The sequence below is a fragment of the Solanum lycopersicum genome, chromosome 10 (assembly GCF_036512215.1).
Source record: "Solanum lycopersicum chromosome 10, SLM_r2.1".
NCBI classification, from domain to species: domain Eukaryota; kingdom Viridiplantae; phylum Streptophyta; class Magnoliopsida; order Solanales; family Solanaceae; genus Solanum; species Solanum lycopersicum.
The window spans coordinates 11,135,318-11,153,037 of NC_090809.1; the positions used below are offsets into that span (position 1 = coordinate 11,135,318).

Sequence of the window (17,720 nt, forward strand, 5' to 3'; positions counted from 1 at the left end):
ATATTGCAACAGATGACTCATCTGTTACAAAAATTGACTTACAAGTTAGATAAGATTTTGGTTCAGGACATGCAAGTGAATCATCAGTTGCAACAAGTGCATCATTTGCTGCAATGGATGACCTACTTGTTGCTATAGATTATTGACTTGTTGGGACAATGATCGTGCATATGATTTTTAACTGTATATATCCACTTAACTTTTCTATACAATCATTACTAAATATCTTTAATAAATTCCTTTAGGTACCATTAATGGAAGAATCAATAACAATAGTTGTTGATAGTTATGGTGTATGGATTGAGAAGAACACTCGATTTATTTGGCGTTGGAAAGATGATGACATGTCAGAGTCAGTACTAATGAACGTCCAAAGGGATATTTTGTATAATGATTTTGTGAACTCAATCATTAGCCATTGTGAACTAAATTTTCAACCAAATGATCTTGTCATCAGACATGCATAAGTCTTTTGAAAAACAGAGGGTCCTATCTTTAAAGATTAACAATCAATTCTGTTTGCGTGCTTATCTGAGTGATGCAACTATGTCCATTTTAAGGGTGTATATTGTTGAAAGCCGAGAGAGAATGAAAATGTAAAACAAGACCAACAAAATTTGTTCAATAATGAATTGAATGAGATGAACATGAATATTTCAGATGATGAGATCATATATAATGTGGAGGATGACCAAACACCTAAACCCATTGTTGATATAGGGGGAGTTCTCAGTTAAACCAGTTGAACAATCTTCAAGATGATGAGACAGGTTTTTACATAGGAATGAAATTCAAGAACAAAGAAGAACTAGCCACTTCATTGCATATTGATTTCTTGAAAAAATATTTCAGACTTGCAAAGGTGATTAATTCGAGTAGTGTGTATTGTTTTAAATGCGCACATCCACAGTCCAAGTGGTGGTTGAGGGATCTGAAATTCATAAGCTCTGACATATTTTGTAATAAGATTTATAAAAAATATCACACATGTGGTTCAGAGAATATTATAAGTCATAATCCACATGCCACAACAAAAGTCCTTAGTAAGTACTTAAAAAATAACTTTCTCAATGGTAAGGTCCATCTACAAGAGATATGACCAATCAACTCCCCACAGAATTTGGTTGTAAATTGAGTTATTGGATGATATATAAGGGTGTGGAGATTGCAAAGTCTTTGGTTAGGGGAACACATGAGCACGATCATGGAGTTTGATGCATACCACTTTATGCTTTAGTCCGCAAATCCAAGAAGTAAGACAACATTGCAGGTTGATGAAAATGGCAAGTTCAAGTACTTTTTTTGTAGCATATACAACTTGGATTCAAGGTTTTCAACAATTGATAAAAGTCATAGTTGTTGATGGGACATTCTTGAAGAGCACGTATGAAGGAGTTTTACTATCGGTAGTGGCGCAAGATGCAGCGCATCATATTGTATAGGTGCTTTTTGTATAGTGGATAAAGAATGTGATGCATCATATCAATATATTTTTGAACAAATGAGAGGTTATGTAGATAATACTGATGAGCTATACATAATATCTGATAGGCATTCAAGTATCCGAAAGATGCTTTCAATTGTGTATCCATCAGCTCCTTATGGTTGTTGCATGAGGCACCTTGGAGAAAATATTTGAAATAATTTTCACAATGCAAAGATCATATCTCATTTTTATAATGCAACGAAAGCGTACAATAAAGTTGAGTTCTATGACAATTTCAATCAAATAAGGAATATGGTATCCAAGGCAGCCAAACATATCGAATAAGTTGGAAATCATAGATGGAGTAGAGCATTTTGTCTGAAAAATAGGTACAAATATTATATATTGAGAAACTTGTTTAAGCTTTATATAATTATATGTCTTATTAAGTTTTTTTTGTATATGTATAATATTATGACCTCAAACATTGTTAAATCCATGAATGCAATGTTTGATGTTGAAAGAGAATTTCCTATCGTCACTTTATTTGATGAAATAAATATGAGATTTGCAAAATTATTTCATGAGAGGCGTATGGAGTTGTTCAACTCAACAAACATACTTGTTGCTTCAATGGAAAAACAAATATAAAAGAATAGCAATTTGGTAAACGTGTTATTGACCCATCAAATAGCCAATTACAAGTTTAGTATCAACGGTCATGGTGATGTTTTCACAGTCGATCTTCAAAGAAGAATGTGCACATGTAAAGTTTTTGACTTGGAAACAATATATTGTCCACATGGTATGGCAGCTCTTCGATCCCAATATGGTGCACATTTTGGAAATAAGATCTATGAGTACTCGTCTTCATATTATTCGGTGAAAGAATACATAATTGCATATTGTGAGGAGATTAATCTGGTGCCTCCTGAAGATTTTTGGATTGTTCCTTTGGAGATTTTGGAGAGAGAAATACCTCGTCCATATTTTTACCCAAGCAAATTGGGAAGAAGGCGAACTAAGAGGAGGAGTGGAGTCGGGGAATCATTTTCAACAAGAAAAAAAGTAAGTGTTCAAAATATGTAAAAAATATTGGACACAAGAGAACAACATGCACAGTTCGAAAAGCTCTGTAATTAATAGTGAAATAACTATTTTGTACTTAGTTATGAATCTGATAATTTTAACTCATTTTGATTTATTATGTATGTTCATATTTATTATAATATATTAGTTATTCTCATTCGTTGCAACAAACTTTGCCTATTTTGCATTTTATGCTTTGTCTATTGCATTATTTATTACAATAGCTAACTCATACGTTGGAAATAATCAAATAAATATGATCATTTGTTGCAACAATATAGAAATTTAATCTGAATGCATTATTTATTGCAATAGATAACTCATATGTTACAATAAAATGTCTAATCTGTATTATTTGTTTGCAATAGATGACCTATATATGCTCATATGTTACAATGCATGATTCCTCTGTTGCAATAATTATACAAATTTGTTATAATAAATGTCTAATATGTTTTATTTGTTGCAATAGATGACCCATCCATTGAAAATAATCAAGCATATATGCTCATCTATTGTAGAGTAATTACATGATCAAGTAACTATATTCGTCTTAAATAAATGATCAATTGATATTTTGATATTAAATACTTCATTATCCCATAATAGTGATAAGTAAAGTTACTTAATCATAATTACCAATTAACTAATAAGTTCAATTATATTTCAATGTATCATAGGGTAGTTACATGATCAAGTAACAATTTTCATCTTAAATAAAGTGATTAATTGATTATTTTGATATGAAATACTTCATTAGCCCATAATTAGTGATAAATAACGTTATTTAATTATAATTATTTTTTAATTAATAGTTCAATTATATTTTCAATATATTGTAGAGTAATGACATGATCAACTAACTGTATTTGTTTTAAATGAAGTGATCAATTGATTATTTTGATGTTAAATGATTCATTAGCCCATAATTAGTGATAAATAATGTTATTTAATTATAATTACCTTTTAATTAATAATTTCAATTTAATTTTCAATGTATTGTAGATTAATTACATGATCAACTAACTGTATTCATTTTATATAAAGTGATCAATTGATTATTTTGATATGAAATACTTCGTTAGCCCATAATTAGTGATAAATAAAGTTATTTAATTATAATTACCTTGCAATTATAGGTTTAGATATAATCTCAATGCATTATTTGTTGCAATAGATAACCCATTTATTATAACGAATGTCTAATTTGTATTATTTGTTTGCAATAGATGACCCATATATGCTTATCTGTTGCAATGGATGATCCATCTGTTGCAACAAATATAGGAATTTGTTACAACAAATGTCTCATTTGCATTATTTGTTGCAATAGATGACCCATCCATTGGAAATAATCAAGCATACATGTTCATCTATGTAGAGTAATTACATTATCATCTAACTGTCTGCGTCTTAAATAAAGTGATCAATTGTTTATTTTGATATGAAACACTTCATTAGCCGATAAATAGTGATAAACTAATTTATTTAATTATAATTACCTTTAAATTATAAATTTAGTTATAATCTCAATGCATTATTTGTTGCAATAGATAACCCACCTGTTACAACAAATGTCTAATATGTATTATTTGTTTGTAATAGATGACCCATATATATTTATCTGTTGCAATGGAGGATTCTTCTGTTGCAACAAATATATAAATTTGTTACAACAAATGTCTAATCTATATTATTTGTTGCAATAGATCACTCATATAATTTAACATTTTGAAGTCTAAAAATATGATGAAATTCGTGATAAAATAACTGAACATCTATTAATTATAAAATATTGTCATCAGGAATTATAAAATATGATTAACTAAATATGACAAGCCTTCATAAATTACAATGCATATTAGGTTCTTCAGCTTACAAAATATGACTTTAGCAGCCTCATAACTTCTACAACTTCTTTTGCTCTTCCATGGCTCCTAAAGATGACTCAACATTACAAGGAAGAGGAGTTGTTGCAGTTTGTTGTCTCTTTTTCATATTTGACAATATCTTGAAAATTGATTTTTTTTCTTCTCTTAATCTTCAATGGTGTGAATAGCTCTGAAATTTTTCGTGATGGAATAAAACCTCTCTTAAATATCAATTCCTTAACAACATTAGTAAGAGCATCAAGTGACTTCATCACATCTTCACTAGTAGATATTAATTGAACCTCTTTATTTTTGCGTTCTTCATATTTACATGCAGAACATGATCTAGAAAAAGGAGTAAAAGATGTGGTACGTCTACTGAATGGAGTGAATCCACCATATGTACCACCAACATCATCAACATGCTCACCACCAATTTTAGCACCAACATTACCAATATCAACACCAACATCAATAGAAAACGATAGAGATTTCGTCCAAGAAATGACCTATTTATTGCAACAAATAGGTCATTTGTTGGACGTAAGTAAATCCGTAGAAAATGATTAAGTTTTAATCCAACAAATGACCTATTTGTTGCAACAAATAGGTCATTTATTGGTTGTAAGTAAATCAGTAGCAACCGATTGAGATTTTGTCTAACAAATGACATATTGTTGCAACAAATAGGTCATTTGTTGGGCGTAAGTAAATAAGTAGTAGATGATTAAGTTTTCATCAAACAAATGACCTATTTGTTGCAACAAATTAGTTAATTGTTGGATGAAAGTATATCAGTAGCAAATGATCAAGTTTTCGTTCAACAAATGACTAATCCATTGCAACTGATTAGTCAACTGTTGGATGAAAGTAAAACAATAGCAAACTCTTATGTTTTCTTCTAACAGATCACCCATCTATTGCAATAGATGACTATAGATAAGTCATTTATTGGAAGCAAACCAGATAATCAATTAATTTGAATGAAGATTATTCTATAGAAGACTTACTATATCAGGAGGAGGATTGAAGAGATCAACAAAATTTATTTTTGGGTTGTTTTTGGCAGATAACCACCTAAGAATCCTAGGTTAAGAAATTTCTTCTGAGTGATCCTTGAATAGCTTCCTAATGTAAGGTATTGCTTCAAATGCTAAAGCCTAAAAATACAAAGATGATGAAAATAAAAATTTAAAATAATTATACAATAATATAAATAAATAAAACACTAAAATTAGAGGTGAAATTTACCAAAAAAGTCCAAGGAAATTCGTATAAATTGTTTGTATTCTAAGATAACTTTGACAATAAATATTCGACAGTCGTGAAATATCTATCATTACCCCATAGATAATTGTTGAATTCATCCAAATCCTGAGCAAGCACAAACTAACCAAGATCTAAGACATTGTTGATGTTTGTAGGCCATAAAATGTCCTGCACAAGCCAACCTAAGCACAATCGTTTTTTGTGCTTCTTTAAAACTTTTTTGCTCTTGAGATCTTCTAACAAATCTTTGAATTTATAACTTGGTCCAATAATAGTCAACAAATCATTTTTATTATTATTTTTTCTTTGCCTTTGTTGATTTTGGTGTTGACTGTCTTGGAGGGATTTTTATCTTTCTTGCCAGTCTTTACTGATTTTGATATCTTTATTCTCTTGACTTTCTTAAGGGTGTAATTTTTGGAAGAGGTTCAGAAGGAGGATGACATTTTAATTTAATTACTATGGCAAATTCTTTCATGCCAAAACATACCGGCATACCACAATAGTTTATCCAAATCTCATCCATTTTCTTGTTCTTATCTTTCAAAGCATGATCATTATCACCCTTATACTTGATCCTGCGCTTGAGAAGATCATACAACATGCTCATTTGAAAACGTGCATTGTTACTATCCGGCAAATAAAAAAAGTATCCAAAACAACTCGACTTGAAGAAATCCTCCAACTTTTCATCCATCAGTATCATTCTAAAAATACAAACATGGCTGATTTTACAACCAATTCACCTTTCAAATCTGTAGGGTCATCTATAGGCATCTCCACCCGAAACTTGTCAATATTAAAAGTTCTAACAACATCTTCATCTCCTTCATCACTTTCAATATAATCTCCTTCATCATTTCCATTTTTATCTCCTTCATCACTTTCAATTTCATCTCCTTCATCACTTTCATTTTCATCTCCTTCACTACTTTCATTTTCATCTCCTTCCTCACTTTCGTTTTCAACTTCCTCATAATCTTCTTTATCATTTTCAGTTTCTTCATCATCTCCTTCTTCATCATTTATTTCCTTTTCTTTTTTATTTTTATCTTCCTACTCTAAAATTTACATATTCTTATTTTGTTTTTGCACATCTACAGAAGGTAAAACATCATCTTTTTGTGAATTTACTTCTTCAACAAGTTTTTCTAATGGTTTTTTACTTTAGCTACTTTACTTGATTTATAAGAGAGTCATTCACTTGTTTTTATTTTGGAAATCATTTTATTTACAAATAAAAAAATTAAAAACAAATTACAATCAACTCGTGCATCATACAAAAAACAAAGCAATAAACAGTGAAGATTTATATAGCCGACACTAACTAGCTTGGAACTGAGGTATTATTGTCATTGCTTAACTAGAGACAATTTATTAATCGGAGATGAAAAGTAACACATAACAAACTATATATGAACGTTTGACTAATCACCAGAACTAGGAAAAATTAGCAGCAAAAATGCATCAAGATAACACCAAAAACAAATTAGCATAAAAATTGCACTATATCGTCTATTAAAACTAGAAAAAATTTGCAGCAATTGTCATTCCATCCATGAAATTGTCAAAGGCAAGCCTAAATATACGAAATAGTTAACATCCTGAGAATTTTTCTCTTTCTAGGGCCACACCAACATCATCAAATATGAGCAATGATATTCTAGAGACACTCTCGTGTCTATTACCACAAACATGCATCAACTTCATCTATATATGATAACATGTTGTTAATTAAATAAGAAACAAGAACTACACCTCAATATGCCATTAGATAGTTGAGGCGAGCTATATAATCCTCAATGTTCATTTTGTTGTAATTGGGTCTCATCAAAGAATCCACAAATATTAATATTTCATCACAATATCAAAAAGAATGAAATCAATAAATAAAACATAAACTAAAAAACTCTAATTTTTAACAGAAAACACCAACAACAATTTGTTCATTCCAGTATTACTTTAAAATAAATGAACTAAAAACCCTAATTTCTTTCCAAAAAAAAGAACAAAGTCTTACCTGCAAATCGATGTTCCCTTGGCTAGTTAGAATAGATGAATAAGCGTCGAAAGTTGAATGTTGTCAAAGAAATTGGTTGGAAGAAGAAGCAACTTCAATTTTGAGAAAATATTGATGCCAACAAAGAGAGAAAAGGAGAACCCACCGTTTGAGAAGAAAGTGTTTGAGGAGAGAGAGGGAGTGAAAAGTTTTTTTTAATTTGATGTGTGGGTTGTTTTGCATTTATTAAAAGATTATAAACTTTTAAAAATATTAATTGAGTCCCAATTAACTTCATCAACTATTTAAGTGTCTTTGACCTATTTTTGGTCAACATTGTCACCAATAGTTAATACATGACTTAAATAATACCTTTCTTTCAATTTTCTGATGAAACTTATTATATAACTTTTCATGCATGAAATATTAAAGCATAATGATCATAAAAATAGAAAAGAGTAAAAATGCAAAGGTCATCCATCTTAAAAGTACAAGGACAAAACAATTTTTCTTTCTCAGCTAGATGTTCATACTCATTGTATGCTTGATTGTTCTATTATGACCAAAGTTCTTGCTTCATATGCCACAGTCATTGTTTAAGACAATATGGTTCTAAAGTTTTAAAAAAAACAATCATCTTAACCTAGACTAACAATCATCAATTTTTTTTGAACATTTTTACTATAATCTTCAATATTGTTTTATATGATGTTAAAATTAACACTACAACAAACATGATATTTAGCTACGAAATTATTAGGTACGACACATAATTCGTCACTAATTATGCACTTTCTATGACAAAAATTATATTTCGTATTAAAATATATGAACCACACACTTCTAATGAAGAAACATAAAATTTTGTAGAAAAATTTTGTCTAGTTGAGTTTCCCACCAAAATATAGTTTGGCGCCATTTATTAGGTACCATTAGTGACAAATTTTAATTTTTCAATGACAAATTATCTTGTCACTAATAATGTATCCAATTTGTGACAAACTATTATTTGTCTTAAAGTTAGTTACAATTTTGGGCACAAAAAGGCTTTGTCACAATTTTTTTTCTTAAAATAGCGACAAGTTAGTGTTCGTTATTAAATATTGTAAGCTTTTCCCACAAAATTTTATATTAATTGTGACCTTAGTTTTTGTCACTAATACTATAATCTATCAGTGATGATAATTTTACTGTCTTTAATCAAAGTGTGATGTAGTGACAACATAGTTTTGTCATTAAATATGTAATGTTTAAATAACGACGACTTAAAATTTGTGGCTAAATAAATTAACTATTTGTGACGAAAAAAGTTCCATAGCAACATATAATATTTTTTTGCTACGCTTGTTTATGATTACATTTGACAAATGAAGTATAATAATTTCATTGTTAAATGTAGAAATTTCTTCCTATTATACCATCAATGTATAACATTGAGTTAATGTCTTTCTAGGTATAAGGGCTGCCAAAACTGGATCTTTATCTAGATACGATTTGATACATCAAAAGGCATCGCTATATGTGTGGTCCCAATTAAAAGCAACACCTTTATTCATGAGATGACCGAATTGTTGACATCTTCCCGCTAGATTTGAAATGAACCTCGTCAAGTATGCTAGCTTTCCTTGGAAACTTTTTAACTAATGAATATTTCAAGGTTCATGAATCTTAGATATTGCATCAACTTTGGTTTGATAATTTTAATTCCTCGTTGTCTTACAATAAAGACAATAAAATTGACAAAAGTAACTCCGAAGGCACATTTCAATGGACTCATCATTAGTTTATATCTTATAAGCAACTCAAACATCATTCTTATGTCTTTCAAATAATCACCCCTCCATCTAGACTTTACCACCTAGTCATCCCCATATTATTCAACATTTTTGTGGAGTAAGTCATCAAATATATTTCGCAGAGACCTTTGATATATGGCACCAACATTATTTAGACCAAATGATATCACTTTGTAACAATACATACCCTTAGGTGTAAGAAATGCAATGAGTTCTTCATCCTTTGGTGCCATGCTGATTTGTTTATAGCCAGAAGAACCGTCCATGAATGAAATCGCCCCAAAAGCAGTGGTGACATCAATCATAAGCTATGGAATTGGAAGGGTAAACTCATATTTAGGGCATGCATTATTGAGATCTCTAAAGTCAACACAAACTCAAATTTGACCATTCTTCTTCCTTATATGAACAATACTTGAAATCCATCTAGGATATTTTACCTCACGAATAAATCTTGCCTCTGCTAACTTCATTTTTCTATCAATGTAACCAAGTTTGGACTCAAACGTCTTTGAGCTTTCTTAACAGCATGAGAAACTTTTTTTCCTACCAATTGATGGACCGTTAATTTAGAATTCAATCCAGACATTTTTTTTATAACTCCAAGCGAATACATCCCTATATTCTTTGAGTATATTTATATACATAATTTCTTCATCAACTTCTAGAAAGGAACTCAATTAATTTCGACTTGGGTATTCATCAATGCCAAGGTTAAATTCCTTCAAAGGATCTATTGTGGTCTTTACTTCTTCTTCAAGTTCTGGTGGAGCATCTCCAATATCTTTCTTTTATAAAGGATCATTGTCACTGACAGATATATGACAACACTTGACAATGTATTCTAAATTATCATCAATCTTCATTTGAGGCAAATAATGGTACTCATTTTGGATTGTTACATGATATGAGAAGCCAACACTTTCTTCATCTTCCTCGTGCTCCTTGATGTAAACCACAATGTGTGCCTTTGCTTTGAGTTCATCTTTGCACGAAACCACAAGTTCCACTTGTCGCCTCAATCAAACTTTTGAAATATTTTATAATCAAATATGAAGGAGTTACAACTTTTAAATAACTTCTCTGATTTTTGTTATTCTTCTTCAATGGACCTGACCTCTAAAACAAAATTTCTTGCATTCCATTCTCCAAGTCGATCAAAGACGAAAGGCTTTTAGGGAGTAGTGACCTCATCTTTGAAAGTTATATAGTTATTGCTTTCCTTTCTTATGGAAATATGAATTGGTGGTGGTTGGCTATAACATAGGCCTTCCCATGTTTGCCTAGTTGTATCTTCTTATGGGACTTTCCTTAACATTGATGGCTCATTATGGTTAAATCCATCCTTCACAAGTAAATTGTAAGCATTGGTATCAAAACCTTGTCCTCTGCGTTTTGTAAGGAGAACCATATCTTGCACTTGATTTAGATTGACTTCCTTACGTATTCAAAGGCAAGTTTACTCCACCGATTCATCTGATTGGAAGAGTTACCCTCTCAATACATTTTCTTTAAGGTTAGATGGTCGACCTTATTTTTTCTTCTCTTTTGTCACATAGCGAAGTCCCGAAGTTATCTCTTCTTTGAAGACATGATCTTTCCTTCACTAAGAATTGGACAAAGTTCTTTAGAGTAAGCTTTTAACTTTCCGACAACCACATCAACTTTTTTGCTTGTATCTTATCAGACTTGATTGATTTGACATATGTTTTTCAGAGGGTGAAGGGGATATAATTGACAAGATTTCCCTTATTGCCCTTTCGTTGTCACTAGGAGACACATTTTGTGAGGATTCACTCATTGTTCCTTCTTTGTTAGTAGTAGGCACCTTCAATATTTATGCTTTATCTTCATTGAAATATGATGCCTCGACATTGTATTGAGTAGACTTTATGTCGAATGAACTTGGTAAGAATTTTTCTAGAGTCAAAGGACGTCGAAGTTTCTTGCGCTTTTACCTGTGCCCTCTTTGGGTGCTTTATTGATTTCTGCTTCTCTAATTTCTTCACCATTTTCCTCTAATCATTCGCTTGGATGATTATTTTCATAAGCTTGACTTGTTGTGTCGATGCCTAGCTATAAGAATCCAGCCTTCATCACTATCTATATAATTTTCCTGCTCCAATGACTCGTCTTTATGATTTTCAGAGATATATAATTGGACTGGATTGAGTGAGCTGAATGTGATAGAGATTTTTCATCATCAATGACAATTTCATTTCGTTAAGCAATCACATCACTTTATCCTTGAAGACAAAACATTTTTGAAGAGGATGACTCACAAGTCTATGATACTTGCAATAATTTGGTTCATTAGCTTTTCCACCTTTATCGGGTCACTTTATATCTAGAAAGTCAATGATCTTTAACTCGATCAACTCATCAAAATCTCATAAATGTCAGAATCAAAGAAGGGATATTTTTTTCCTTGTATCTCACTTAGTTTCGAATTTTTATTTGGACGTGCTTGGAAAGTCGTTCTCTCATTTCGCTTCTCCCATACCACCACCTACCCTAAATAGTGCATTCTTTTAGGAGACTTAGTTCATTCTTCCTTCTGTGGGGGCTATCTTAACCGACATAGACCATGAGAGCTAGACAAGGAATATCGATATTAGCCCTTATCGGATGAGGTATTCCTACTTGCCTAGAGTAGGGTTATTCTTTTAGCTTTTACATGACTTTTCCAATAGCTAAACCTATGTGGGTGCATAGTTAAGGGATTAATAGATTGCTACTAAGTAACACATTTTGTACTAACGAGGTGTACTCATCTAGTGAGGTACATTGTAGTACAACATCTGAACTTACGAAGTGCAACCACCCCTTCTTCATAGCCTGTTTATGCTAATCATAACTTCCCCACGGAGTCTCAACATTATATACTATAGGTTAAGGATAACTAGTTGACACCACATCTCAACTCACGAAGGGAATCCATCCTTCGACCTATCTTAGAAAGCTTTTGGGAGATAGTTTGATTTCTACTAAGCACTTCATCTCAACTCACAAAGAGTGTTCACCCCAAAACTCCCCTTAATCACATTTGCTAACTTCATTCCTTCATTCAAGTGTTGAGTGTGTGAGTGTACATGTGAGTACACCTTTCACCTAATCACCATTTTATCAACATTTAATTCTAAACATGCTTGAACCTTAATTTATCATATTACACACTTAAACATGCTTCACATAATCATATAATTCTTTAGACATTATCTCTAGCATACTTTACATAACAAGCTTCATAAAACACATCAACAATAACAACATCATTATTATCATATTTCACATAATATGCCTTCATGGACTTATTCACAATACACAAGTACATTCACATTCATATATTTCAAGTAAACACCGCCACCAAAGGTGGACCGTATTACACAAGAATATTTTATAATAAGAGCTAAACAATGAGACCAAGTTACCATTATTCCAAGATTTAAACACATATTCATAATTTACCCAACAATTCATCATAAAATAGCCCATTGGGGAGTATATAAACCATAATATCAACATGAAGAAACCACAACTCAACCACTACACAATCATTTTTATTTAACCAATTTCTTAAGTTATAAATTTGAAATATGCATAAGCATGGATTCATTAGGGTTTTGATGTTAAAATTACCAAATAACAATAAAAACAACACAGTTGAATCATTAAAACATTTTTGTATGAAGACCCATGCTTAGAGTCAAAGATAGAAGAAGATAGAGTTTGAAAACATTTTTTGAAATATTTTAGATATCACTCCTTGAATGGAAGAGAGTTAAAGGATGAATATCATACCTCAATGAGAAGAAAAACCACTAATTTTGATGAATAACGCGTCCACCACCAGCCCTTCAAGCGCTTCCTTGAGTCCAAGCTTCTATGGGTTTTGGGAGAGTCTTTCTTTAGAGAGAGAGTTTGAATATTTGAAATGAGGGGTTTTGTCTAGTTCTAGGACTTAATTTTATATACCTTAAACACCCTAAAATAATCATCCTAGGTTCATAAAATACTTGGGGTGAATTTACATAAACACCCCAAGCTTGGCAACAAATCGTCAGGTGCCTATCGACTACCCCAAGCTACTGGGTGTCGGTTGATCAACGACCCATCCTGATGGGGCGTGGATAATATCCCACTAAGTTTGGTACTACACCCCCTAAACTTTAGTGCGTCGTTGAGACTACGGCCAGTAGACCGTGGGCGTAGATTGCCCAGTTTTGGTAGCTTGGTTGCCAAGTCTTGGGTCCTCTTCTAGGACCCCTTGTGTGTCCTAGGTGGAGTTGCACCTGGACGTTGAACCCCTGAACATGGTCATCTCGGTCTTTGGAATATTCCACATCAATTTCACTCAAAACGAAAACGTAAAACTTGTTTAAACATATGAGGACACACAAGCACTTTCTAAGGCATACCTTCCGAACGTCATGGACATTTGAACTCCAAACGTCACCAAATCTCATACAGTGACTAAGGAAATCATTATAACTCATTTTAACATAAAATTAACTAATGAAACATTTATGAATCTCTAGTTCACCTTAGTTTGTTTTAGGGTATTACAAAACTTTATCTTGACTTTGACTTTTACTTAAATTTAAGGTCTTCGAGATTGTTATTAAGTCCAATGCTCTTGATCCTGATCATTCTTGAAGTTGAATGCTTGAGTTCTTAAACTTGTAGGTTTAAAAAGAATTTTATGGCATTAGTACCATAGATTTTCTCTAGCTTTTTGTTTCGAATTACAAATCATTTTTTTCCACAAGGAATCGTGATATTTTTCTACACAATTGCGGGTCTCTTTATTAGATCTTATTTGTGGTGCACAATTTCAATTTTTTGTCCCTTTTATTAATTATGAGTACCATATTTATAGTTTTATAATAGAGGAGTTGCGATTGGAATAGGATTCCCTTCGACCAATCAGATTTAAGTGACATGACATATAGACTTTATGAGTGGGTTGGTCGAATTTGACACGTGTCATGATGCTATTGGTTTCTTATTTGACTTGGCATGCAACATTATTTGCACACGTGACGCTAAGATGGGCCTCAAGAATGAGATTAAATTGGGATTAAAAAATTGTGTTCATCTACTGTTCGCACAAATCAATTAATTTAGATTTTAAGTACATTCATATTTGTTAGACTTAAATATTTAACCCAATTATATCAATCCATAATATTTATTTGGATAATATATTTATGAATTTAATATAATCCGAATCATTTTATAAATTTATATTCAATAAATTTTAAATGATTAAGCTTCCTCTTCCTTAAAAGAATTCGTTGATGAAAGAAATCTTTTTTATTGGTTTATTTTCGAAAAAACAACCCTTTTACCGTTTTATAACTTCTTATTCGTGTGTTTGAGGTTCTCCTTATCCTGGTTGGATTCGGTATGAAAGGGACATCTCGACTCAAGCGGTTCCTTTTCTCTTTTCCTCTATTTATCAATTGTCAAAATCTTTCTCGATCTAACAAGTTCCCTTTTTTGGATAATGAAAATCCATTCCTTCTTAAGTGAATAGATCAATCTGTGTTATGTCAATTTCTTAAAACTCAATACATAAAGCAAACACATTAGAGGATTAAGTAATTAGACCAATTGGGTTATGAATATTACACAAGCATACACTTTCCTTTTTCACATCATAAAACACTGTGAAGGCATACACTACACTAAGAGAAGCAAATTCGATACTCATAGCCATTGAGGCTTTAACCTACACAAAAACTTAAAAATCAAGAACTCAGTTAGCTATAACACAACATTTACACAAACATAGGAGATAGACACGAACCAGAAACGCAAACCTAACATTAGTATTACTCAAGAAGTTATACACCACAAATGTAATCAAAATTAAATATTGAATCAAGCACCGGTGATGTGGGAAAAGTAGGAAGGTCAAAGGCTAGAGTGGATAGACAATAACAAAAGATCGTACATGAGAGGGTAAGTAAAAGTCTTTTTTAACAACACAAAAAACATCTTTTGTATTAACTAATACTCTCAATTGCAAAGTTAGTCTTGGTCTATGCAAGCTCAACCTTGAGCTTTGTGTTTCATTTTTCTTTAGCAAACCTACATGTTCAAGATCAAAGTTCATATGCAGGTGGTCCATGACATTCTGGTGAGTGACACATGTGACTTCAATTTCAGCTTATTTTTTCATTTTGTATCACCTTTAAGGAACTGGTTGTTCAATCAATCATTTGCCCTCCAATGACACAATAGTTAACTCATGTCTAACCCACAAATCAGTAATCACCTTGCCTAAGAGCATTGTTGGCTTCCCAAAGTTTAATACTCTAATTTCAGTAGGGTCATATTTAATTTCAACAGAGTTAATTCGATGAACAAATTCAACATAATTTGTACAGGAACGTGTTCTACAAGTCTGATCCTTAGACATGGTACTATCAGGTGCAGCACAAACTACAATAAGAGCTAGGTTCGACAGAGAGGTCCCCTATTGATTCCCTTCACTAGATGCACCCATGTTGAGTCGAACAACTGAACTTTGTTCAACTGTAGGGTCCCCAACATATTTCTCTCACAAGTTACATCTTCCAAAACATCCTCGATAATTTTATACACACCTAATACAGATTCCTCCTAAGAACCAATACTACCTACTTTCTACACCCCAACCTCAATTTTATAAAGCACCAAATTAGAGGTGTTATCTACCAAAGTCATCTCAACCATAGACCATCACATTAAAATAAGGCTTTAAATAGACTTTTTAAAAAGATATTTGTTTAGTAGTATTGAGGGCTGATATACCATGGTTTCACGGTATTTTTAATGCTTTTTCCTTAAGTTTAGTGTGTGTCCAAAAGTCTTTTTGTATTAATTTTTATGTAAGTTTCTCTTTATTTGCAGGAAATCTGTTTAAAGATGAACGCAAAAGTCTTTTTAGCAAGAGATGCAGAAAAAGTACTACCTACGGAGCTTGTGACGGTCCGTCGTGCGAGTGACGATCCGTAGGTGGCATCATAGTGAAGCTGCTGAAGAAAGATGGAATGTCTGACCAAGTGTGGGGATACGAATTGTGTGACGGACCGTCGTATCCATGACGGTTCGTTCTGCTAGTTCGTCATGAAGATCAGAGAAGTAGTCCTAGTACCCGAATTCCAAGAGTTCAAGTGTTATGGAACGGAGACCCTCGACGGACCGTTGTGCCTGTGACGATCCGTCATACCTGCAGTCGAGGGTAATGAAGAGAGCAGCAGAAGAATTTGCAAAGTATGGGACGATGGAGTCCATGACGGCCCATTGTGACCACGATGACTCGTCGCGAGGTCCGTCGACCCAGCCACATTTTGACAGATTTTCAGCAAATAGAGACCTTCTTCGATTAGGTTTTTTTTTAATAAATAGTTCGAAAGACCTCATTTTTTGGGTTAGACTCTTGGTTATTTCAGCTTCTTTTGTGGATTAGACTTTGTGATTATTATTATACTTTTGGAGAATCTTTAGTCTTCGATTAATTTCAGTAATTGATTGTTGGTGATTATATTGATTAATCAAGTGAATTTCTGGATTTTATTCTTTCTCATTGAAGTAAGTGCATGAATTCTTATATTAAATATTTGAATATTGTGATTATGACTATGGGTAACTAAACTCCATAACTAGGGTTGTGGGAACCATGGGTGAATAATAAGATAAAATCTAACTAAAATAACAATTCTAGAATAGTGTCTTGCATGTATTTATAATTCTTTCGCTTAGAACTTTTTTTAACGGATGACCAACGTTAGAACTCACCTTAATGCTACTTGCCGGACCAAGGTGGTAAATAATAGGAAAAGAATTATCAACATAGATCTAGTGTATACTATCTAATAGGCTAGTATTGATTGGTACGAGGTAATAACTTAGTCAAATATCGAATACAATGCTTAATATGAGGTAAAGGTAAGGGTTAATATAGCAACACATAAAACCGGACCAAGTTGCGGAGTGAAACTTTCTAGATGCCGAACCAAGGATTTAGAAATACATAACCTATCACTTTGCATGCAAGATACTAGGAAGGAATTTTTATAGTTAGAATTATCAAGTTAGGAACCTGCGGGGAACACGTAAACCCTAGTTACTTTTATTAATTGATTAAACTCCAACATTTTGAATCTGTTAGTTGTCTACTTTAATTTAGCTAGTTATTTTCATTCATTTAGAAGTAAAAAAACCCCTTTTATTGTCTTTGTTTTCCAAGGAAATAATTGACAAAATAGTAGTAATAATAG

The 17,720-nt window shown here is 32.1% G+C and overlaps 1 long non-coding RNA gene across 2 annotated transcripts; it reads right to left on the bottom strand.

Moving 5' to 3' along the window:
- Positions 1–4,277: 4,277 nt before the first annotated feature.
- Positions 4,278–7,862, bottom strand: LOC104649537 (uncharacterized). Of its 2 annotated transcripts, XR_011212104.1 has the most exons (3): positions 7,676–7,862; positions 5,397–5,546; positions 4,278–4,895 (listed from the first exon to the last, which is right to left on the bottom strand). It is a non-coding gene; the product is annotated as an uncharacterized lncRNA (long non-coding RNA). The 2 variants fall into 2 exon arrangements; XR_002028689.3 differs by having other exon boundaries at positions 4,278–5,546.
- Between the last annotated feature and the right edge of the window lie 9,858 nt (positions 7,863–17,720).